The 9748-nt window shown below is 35.2% G+C and overlaps 1 protein-coding gene across 4 annotated transcripts in view; it reads left to right on the top strand.

Annotated features, from left to right (window-relative positions):
• The first annotated feature begins 626 nt into the window (after window positions 1-626).
• The window catches only part of LOC141430228 (allatotropins-like), a 52332-nt gene continuing 43210 nt past the window's right edge, over window positions 627-9748 (top strand). For 2 of the 4 annotated variants that reach the window (XM_074090823.1, XM_074090824.1), the window contains exon 1: window positions 627-798. The gene's annotated coding sequence lies outside the window, so the exon portion shown is untranslated. The remainder of the gene's footprint in view (window positions 799-9748) is intronic. The other 2 variants (XM_074090825.1, XM_074090826.1) reach the window with 1 other exon arrangement.

Genomic DNA, 9748 nt, shown 5'->3' with positions numbered 1-9748 from the left:
GACGAATCCAATAATATCTCTTTATTTTGCATTGTAATAATAATCAAAACTCTAAATTTATAAAATCAAAAACCCACCCACCTAGGTAGTTTTTCTTTTGTTAACTAAACAAATTCTATGCGGACGGAGTCGCGGGTAACGGCTAGCATCTTCATAATTTTTAGGGTTCCGTACCCAAAGGGTGCCAACGGAACCCTATTACTGAGACTTCGCTGTCTGTCTGTCTGTCCGTCCGTCCGTCAGACACAGGGCTCTATCTCTTTAGTCGTAATAGTTAGACACTTGAAATTTTCACAGATTATGTATTACTGTAGCCGCTATAATAACAAAATACTAAATGTGAATAAGGGGGCACCCATACAACAAACGTGATTTTTTTCCCGTTTTATTGCTAATGTCTATTGTTGTATAGATAACGGTACGGAACCCTTCGTGCGCGAGTCCGACTCGCACTTGGCCGGCTTTATTTGTATTTGACAAAAGAAAAAATATGTGTCCTATATTTTCTGATAATTTAACTAATTAACAAATTAGCATTTTTAAACTAGCCCATTACGCGAGCCGATATGAACCCAAATATATACAATTCAACAATCAAACAATCAAATTGTATCTTACATCATCAGTGCATCGTGGGCGCCCACGCCCGCCCACGCTGGGGCGGACGCCGCTTGGACCAACCCCCAACCGCTCGCTGGCGTATATAACCTGCTGCCATCCGCTGCTTCGGCCATTCTAGTCACAACCAGCGCGTTGGACGCGCCGTGTCAGTGCCAGTGTTAACTAACGAGATCTAAGGTAAGGCATGTGAAGGGGTTAACTTAGAAGTTTGTTTACGTACGCTAATTATAAAAGCAGGCGCAATTTCGGGCCTTTAAAAAATATGTTTTTCAGTTGTTGTAAAAAGTCGCAGTTTTGAGACTTAACGGAAAGACAATTAAACTTCAAAAACAAAAGCTTTGAAATTTAAAATTTTAATTTAACTTTAGAGCGGTCGAATCATTGTCTATAAAGTCTGACAGTCATTCTACAGACAGGCACTTCGATCAGATAACTTTTAATAACATAGAAAAGTATATAGTAACACCACCTCCGATGTTAGTAACTCTTACTAATGTAATATGTAGGTGCCTAAAAAGTATTTCTATCTTACCTCTGCTTTCTGCATCTAAACCATTTTACCGTCTTACTTTAGTTCTTGTACTTCCGAAATTGGATTATAATAAGCAATTACGAGTACCTACATTTAACTTTAAGAAATAAGTATTTTGCTCAAAATTGCAAAGCTGTGTGTTGCCATAAATACAATGACTCTTTACCTATTATTAAACAGCATAAAAACCAATACAAAAAAGGTAGGTACTTAGAGAAAAGGTAAGCAACAGGCGATATATCATACTGCTAAAGTGAATTATAAGAAGCCTCGAATTATGTTTACGCAGTAGCTTGGTGTATCGATATTATGTTTTAAATAAATAAATGTTCTTGTCATAGCGAGCGTGAAGCGCGAGCGAAGCGTCTCCGCTTCCGTTTGCGCAAAATGCTTTCGCAAATCCAGTTGCCTGTTCTCATGTACAGAACGTATTACTTAATCGATGGTCGTGAATCGTGATTGTGAAATATTGTGAACAAATCGGTATTATAATATAAAATATGTGAGCAATACATAAATAAACTATACTTAGTTAACGATTGTATAGCCAAGAAGAGGTAAGAGAACTTGACTATTTAAAAAGCTTGGGATCCCGGGTCCCATGGATACAAAATGTTTGTGCTCGAGTCTTGGACGTTTAATATCTAATTACCTGGGCGACCGAGCTCTTCTCGGGCTAAAACTCGATAACGAGCGTTTTCCCAGAGATAAGACAAAGCTAAATCGATTTTTCATCCCCGAAAACCCTCACATACTCGTACCAAATTTCATCGAAATCGTTGGAGCCGTTTCCGAGAGCCCCGAAATATATACCTATAAAAATTGCTCGTTTAAGGGACTGTTTCACCATCCATTGATTAGTGTTAACTGACTGTTAAATGTGATGCCGTCTCTATTTGTTATGTTCGAATAGACGGAGACGGCATCACACTTAACCGTCAGTTAACACTAATCAATGGATGGTGAAACAGCCCCTAAAGGTATTATATTTTAGTAGGTACCCTTTACCTAGTACCCATAGTAAAAGCTTTGCTTAGTTTGGGACTAGGTCAATTGGTGTTAATTGTGCCATGATATTTGATATTTTTTACTGTCATTGAGATTTGGTTGATTTTATTTCCGTCGAAAATGATATGACTAAGTGGGTATAGCTGGACTAACTTAATGTTTAAATTATAAGATAATAATGATAATTATTATATATTTGAAGTGCAAACCTACTTGTTTAAGTTAAACGGATGAGTATACAACTCAGAAAGCTATTTAAGCATAGTTGTATGATTTAATATTACTAACCATCTATGGGCATGTGTTTGAAATAAATGGATTAATAATATTATTAATTTACATTATTATTTAATTAAATGCAAAGCTTTACACAACTTTTTATAAAAACACAATCTAAACGTAACGATATACCTAGTTAAGACGTTTAGTTTTAGTTTTTTAACTAAGGGATCTGATACATCCCTATATTATTATTTTTCATGTAATTTTTCTTCAATTTTATACTGTAGTTTAAATATGTAATTATTTATTTTTAAAAAAATACTTTCTGACAATTCTTCTTGGCAATGATGGTCTTTCCGTAAGCGATGGTAGTTTAAAAAAAATTACGTGTAACGGTACCCACTGCGGCCTTTTTACAGAATAAACGATTTGAATTTAAATTTGAATTTGGATCAAAGAAATCTTCACAAAAAAAAGAAAATACTAAATAACCCTCCTCGGTACTCTTCTGATAGACTTAATAGACTACCCATAACATCATACCAGATTGATTCTTTTTTGTGTTCGGTAAAGATTTTTTGGTTATTTTGGTAACATGTTGTAAGTATACCAGGAATTTAGAAGAGCGAAAAAATATTTTTTTTGTTAAAGGGTTATAAATGACGGATTTTTAAGTTCCAAACACTGAAAGAAAATAAATATATAGGTACATATATATAAATATAGGTACACGTTAATTAAGATCTGTTTGGTTTGATGAACTCTGTTAAAAAAGGCAAAATGGCTGTTTGATATTTATAAAAGCGGTACCTGGGGTGTCCGGTGACCTATGTGATACCTATGACCCAGATAGAGTAAAACTAAACGAATCAAAATAGTTAAAACTACAATAAAGAGTATAAATAAACAACAAATATACATGTGAAGTTTCGAATCCGTATTGGGCCCACGTTGGGAAGCACAGTTCAAGTCCATTCATTTTCAGAGGAGGCCTGTCTATCAGTGGGACGTACTTATATAGGCCGGAAATGATGAGATTCTAAATTAATCATCATCATCATCATCAGCCGGAAGACGTCCACTGCTGAACAAAGGCCTCCCCCTTAGAACGCTACAATGAACGACAACTCGCCACTTGCATCCACCGGTTTCCCGCAACTCTCACGATGTCGTCAGTCCACCTGGTGGGAGGCCTGTCAACGCTTCATCTTCCGGTTCATGGTCGTCACTCGAGAACTTTCCTCCCCCAACGGTTATCTGCTCTTCGAGCGATGTGTATGTCGGGATTCTAAATAACATCAGCTTTTAATTTTATACGTGTATGAACAAAATGCGAATTAACACAGCGAACCAAATCCTTTCATAGAAATAATGCATACACGTACAAAGTAACAAATTCGGTTATTAATTCACCCACCGATCGTTCCGCAGGTTTTGGCAAAGGCTTCTTTGAGTAGGTCATTCTCGTTAGATTAGATCCCTAGGGGATTAAGAATATGGAAAAACGAAGCACCCTTTGTAAGTATAAACGAGATAAATAAATATTCTCTCATTATACACACTTTAGCGGACCCCGCCGGCGGCACTGGCAGTGAGAATTGAAGGAAGCAAATTAAATTTTTAATTAAGTACTAAATAGGGTTATTTCATAATTTAATTTGTTGTAAAAATGATCGAGCATAGCTGATCAAAAGGAGGGTCCTGCTGCGTTGGAAATATTCTTACATTATACTGACTTTAGCGGACCCCGCCGGCGGCACTTGTAGTGAAAATTGAAGAAAGCAAATTGAAATTTTAATAACTAAATAGGGTTATTTCATAATTTAATTTGTTGTACAAATGAGCGAGCATAGCTGATCAAAAAGAGGGTCCTGCAGCGTTGGGATTTAGGGATTAGTAGCTAACGTACACGCGGACTAAAACTGTAAAATGTAAAAGTTTATCGAAAGTGCATCCATGTCTCAGTTTGTATTTTCGATATGGTTTTACGCGATGACCGTAAAAGTAACAAATTTGGAGTTGAAATAAAAAATACTCCAAATAATCGATCATAATGCAAAAGTGAGTGAAGTTTTGTATTCTATTTCATGGCTACGTACGAGTAATATGAGTATGACTTGTTTTTTTTAAATGTCACGTTTCCTACTAAAAATGTCACAAAAAAACACTCCTTCATGTGCGATGAAAACGATAAATAATTGCTCGTTACTTCATCCATTCTGAATAATAAAGTATTAAATAAAAGCAGGAATAAGTCCACCTACTTTTTAAAAATTTTGACGCGTTAAAACAATTTCTAAAGCTCTTTATTAAAACATCGTTCCGAATGAGCATAAAATAACCAGAAGTTGAAGGGAATCATGTACGTTTAATTATCTAGCAAAGCCCGGCTACGCGGATCCGTTGAATGGGGGTAAATCTGTAAAAAATATTATAGAATAATTCTCCCATCATACCGGGTGTTTAAGCAATACAAATATATAAATGTCTCAACGGTTTAACGGTACAAGGAGCCTCTTACTTTGTTTGTATTCAGATAATACCTACTTACTAAAATTCTGGTAGCTTCAAAGCTTTTTGCAATGTTTAATTTGAGGCATCGTCATTGAAAACATAATAGGAGTTTCAATTATTTTTTTATTTATTCTCTAAGAGGGAAACTTGTCGTTCTCATTTTGGTGGGGTTTTGATGATCAAGTAACGCGAAATTAAGGAAACGGAAGTAGTCGGGACGGAAATCCGTCCGTCAGAGTTGGAAGGTGGTCGTTGGGTAAAAAATGGTTTACGCGTTAAATAGATGAAAAAGCGTTGAAGTGAAGATATTGAGGAAGTTCGAATTTGAACGCTATATTCATAATCGGGTACTCAATAAAACACTGCATACAGAAACCTTTTACAAAGACAAAGTGTTTGACATTGTGCCATTAACTAATACTATAATGGACAATAAGGATTTTCCCATATGTTCTGAAATGTATATCATGTACCTATATATTTTTAAGTTTTTTAATAGTTGAAGTGGGTGTCTGTCTTGTTATCTACTTGTAAATTGATATTGACTTTTATTAAGATTGGTTTTTGGAATCTTTTTTTTGTATTTTTTATTTCAATTTCAAATTTATACTTTTACGGCCATCCCTTAAAACGCTACGCGATGTCACTAGCGTCACTGCTTAAGTGGCTAAATAAGAAACAAACAAGCTAAGATATGTGGTGCATAGGGGAAATTCGTGTCTGTGCCGTTGACCAACAGTGGTGTAGCGGTATAGCACGCGGTACGGAATACCGAGGACCTGGGTTCGATTCCCAGTGTTGGTCTTATTTTTCTGGTTTTTCTGTGCATCTATATTTCAGTTTGTATTTTCAATTGACTTTTATGTTTAGCTTTACTTTATTAAACAAAATTATAAAAATAGTAAGTATACACGTCAAAAACTTAATTTATATCTATCTCTACAAGTAGGTATTAAAAACATATAAGTACTTAAAGTTTTGCAAAAAATCAAAGACCATTCATTTATTTCATTTATTCGTCTTCTTCATAAGAAGACAATGTCAAGTTATTTCATATTTTAATAAAAAAAAACTGGTTCTCTATTCATAGTCATTAGTAAATACAAATCGTAATTCGCAGCAAGCTTCAACTTCTATTCATTACTCACCTAAGAATTCAAAGAAATGTTAAGTTCACTTTCTATATACTTAAGTACTGTTAATATAAAAAACGACCTAATCTAACTAATGACAAACAAAACCGCGCAAATGGGTTGTACACACTGTTTTTTTAAACATGCAATGGAGCCACATTTAAATTTCAACATGGTGAACATGTGCGATAAATAAAAGAAAATGTCTGCGTGAAGAATCCTCTTCCTTAAAAAGGGTTTTATCATCCTGAAAAAATTCAGTCACGCCTAATGCACGAAATTTATGAGCTAAACTGTGGTTGCTGTCGGTGTATTATTTTGAGCAGATTATAAACAAAACCGTTTTGCTCGCGGAACAATTTATTATAGGCCTATGGTTAAATAATTATGAAGGCGAAAATTAAAGTATCCAAATATTATTTTTTACAAGAATACCTTTGTCAGTCACGCGATCGAAGTAAGAAAGTTTTTGTAAAAAATATCATGCTTTCTTGTCATGCTCGTGAAGTTCATTTTATACCACATATACCTTACCTATAGGCTCCATAAAGTGACTTTTTATACTGTAGTGTATAACGTAAGACCTTCGTATATGACCATGGCAAGTAGGCGCCAACAGCCAAAAACATTTGGAAGTTCGTAAAATAAAATAATGTTTTTTTTTATAATTTGCCTTATACTTATGTATGTTCAAAAAAATATTTATTTGCAATGTTGGTGTTAAATCATTGAGAACTGAAAAGCGGAATGTATAACATATTATTAAATTCCCTTTAACCTCGAGTTAACTATCAACCCTCGACTTCAGCTCAAGCGAGTAGATATAAACGTCTGTGGTAAAACGACGCCTTTTATGCACATCTATTATTAATTATTATTTTAACGCAAGCTTTTTTCCCGATTCGAGATTGTAGATTTTGTTAATTGTATTGTCATCCAATCTAAACGAGCATACCAAAATCGCCCATGGTGAAATTTGACTAGCTATTTGACCCACTAAATATTCCAAGGCAACTGATTGCTAAATTACAAGGCAAGTTACCTATTAAATAATAAAGAAAGAAACCTAGTTTTAAATAAATTACAACCAATTTTGTTTAAATTATTATTAAAGGCTTCAACTAACTTTGTTTAATAAAATACCTGTCGATGTCCTGCCTGATTTACTTCGCTGGTAGGACCTTGTGCAAGGTCCGCCCGGATTGCTACCACCATCTTGCTCGCTAATCCTACCGTGAAGCAGCAGTGCTTGCACTGTTGTGTTTCGGCGTGGAGAGTAAGACAGCCGGTGAAATTACTGGCACCTGAGGTATTCCATCTTAGGTCTCTAGGTTGGCAACGCATCTGCAATACCCCTGGCGTTGCAGATGTTTATGAGTGATGGTGATCTCTTACCACCAGGAGAACCACTTGCTCGTTTGTCATCCAGTCGAATTAAAAAAAAGGTACTTACTGCTTGATGACCGTCCATGCACTAACACTAAACCAAGTGCATATATGAGGCGCAATTCTATCCCGACTAGCGGCTATTAAAACGCAATCAATCGTCGCCGGCGAGGCGGTTGGAGCCCATACCAATGGGACAGATTGTGGCTTTTGCACCAATATCTAACACAAAGCGTGTATACTTAAGGGGCTACCCGAGGTATTCATCGATTTTTGACAAGTTTTGACTCGTATCTCCTACTTTTGCACTACATATAGAATTGTAAGTCAAACGGCTATCGGTTCTTCAATCTTTTATCTCCATTTTGTCTACCGGATTTTGAAAAAAATTAATACTTCATTTTGTATGAATTTTTTAAACATTGTCTAAAAAACGACGACGACGACGACGAAAGACGTGAAAGATCTAACAAATACGAAATCTAAATATTTGGGTTCGTCTTTGACGTCTCTAAAAACGTGTCGAGGGTTTGCATTTGAAACTAATTAACACAAAAGTTGTGGCCAGAAAACCAGTTTTTTGGCCTAAAATTGTTAAACTATGATGCCAAATATCTCGAAGACAATTATCTTTGAAGTAAATATGGGATACTATATTGCTTAAAAACGTTGTTGTTAATATAATAAGCTACAAAAAACATTAGAAAACTAAGGAACTCTGATCGAAGGTCATTGGGGCATGGGATCCCCTTAAATATCAGAAACGACTCTAGGGTCGGTAGGACGTGTCAGATATTTTTGCACGCTCCGCTGTGGCAGATATTAATACAGATGACTATACTATCGGATATTATGTAGTCTAATTGTTACGCGTCACGTTTCTGCCCAGAGGTCAGTTGCTACAGAAATATATCAAAATACAGTATCATATTTTCATTAAGCGTCGGGAACATTATTATGACTTATGTATAATATTTTATCCTACCAGGAAGTTGTCCTCGCTAGGGATGTTATTTACAACTTATGAGTAAAGAAACTAGTCGTGTGCCATGAAGATTAAATTTAATCATTAATTATGTATTATTTAAGGCAAAACTACACAGATTTTAGATATTGGGACACATTTATTTACTATTTGGGTTGTAAATAGAATAGTAAATAAATTGTGACTTTACTGTGGCCATACTTAAGTAAATTTATTTATCAAAGTTCGCGTTCAAGTTCAAGTGATCCGCTTGCTCGTTGTATATCTTATATGTCATATATTATAATGAAATAAAAAAGTTCCAGAGAATACTCCCTAAATACAAATATAAATGAAGTCTTTATATGCGACATATAACTATATAATTATAACAAAAAGCAATTGCTTAGTAGCGCTATCTTAATTACGCGGAGAAAAGTAACGTTTGTACCAAAAATATAAATATTAGTTTATGTGGATAGCGGAGATATTTGATAGCAAGCAATTATATTTGATACGAGTGGCGAGATCAGATGTATCAATATTTTTAGAAGTGATAAATAATATAATATAACTTGTTCAGAGAAAAAATCAACAGCCGCGATACAACTGAAGTTGCCTAAGTCTCACCGGTTGATATTTCAGTCGCGGCGTAGGGTAGGTTGGCACCCCGGGCGGTTTGTATGTAGGAGTAGGTAGTCATTTATTGGTATGTCTTTACTCTTTAAAGAGGGAGATTTTGTGCACCTTCTTTGGGTGCACGTGTAAGTTTTTGTCACCCCTTGGTGCTAGGCACCCGGGGTGGACCGCCCCCTTCGCCCCCCCTTTACACCGCCACTGCCCGATTCAGTCGTTTTACAATAAGTTAATGTAATTAATGTACTCTAGATAGAATTGAATGTAATATTATATTTGAGTTCATACACAGAGCAAATTAAATATGTATGAGAGTTTTTCTCTCTAGTATTTGTCTTGATGTACAAAGTTCATTACTAGAATTATATTGGTTTATGGTGCAGTAATTAAAATGAACAGTCAGAAGACAAATGCTTGCTTTCCAGAAACAAAAAATCACGTATTTGCGTTAATATCTAAACATAACAAAGTAAAAAAACTTCGATAATTACGAAAGTTGTGCGGCTTGCGACTTTAAATCAGGGTAGAGTGTCTTTTTTTGCTTGAACTTTGTATTACTTTTTTAATTTAGACTAGTAGCTACGTTCAAAAGCACCAATGTACCTACGAGTATGTATATCCATCCAAAGTCGCAACATATGTATATATCAATCTTATTGTGGCAGCATTATAATTGTGTCAATAATTTAAATGTAAGATGTATTATACGCACATTAAAGTCGTAGGTTCACG

Source organism: Choristoneura fumiferana, chromosome 8 (genome assembly GCF_025370935.1).
Source record: "Choristoneura fumiferana chromosome 8, NRCan_CFum_1, whole genome shotgun sequence".
NCBI classification, from domain to species: domain Eukaryota; kingdom Metazoa; phylum Arthropoda; class Insecta; order Lepidoptera; family Tortricidae; genus Choristoneura; species Choristoneura fumiferana.
This window is presented reverse-complemented; position numbering and strand designations above follow the sequence as displayed.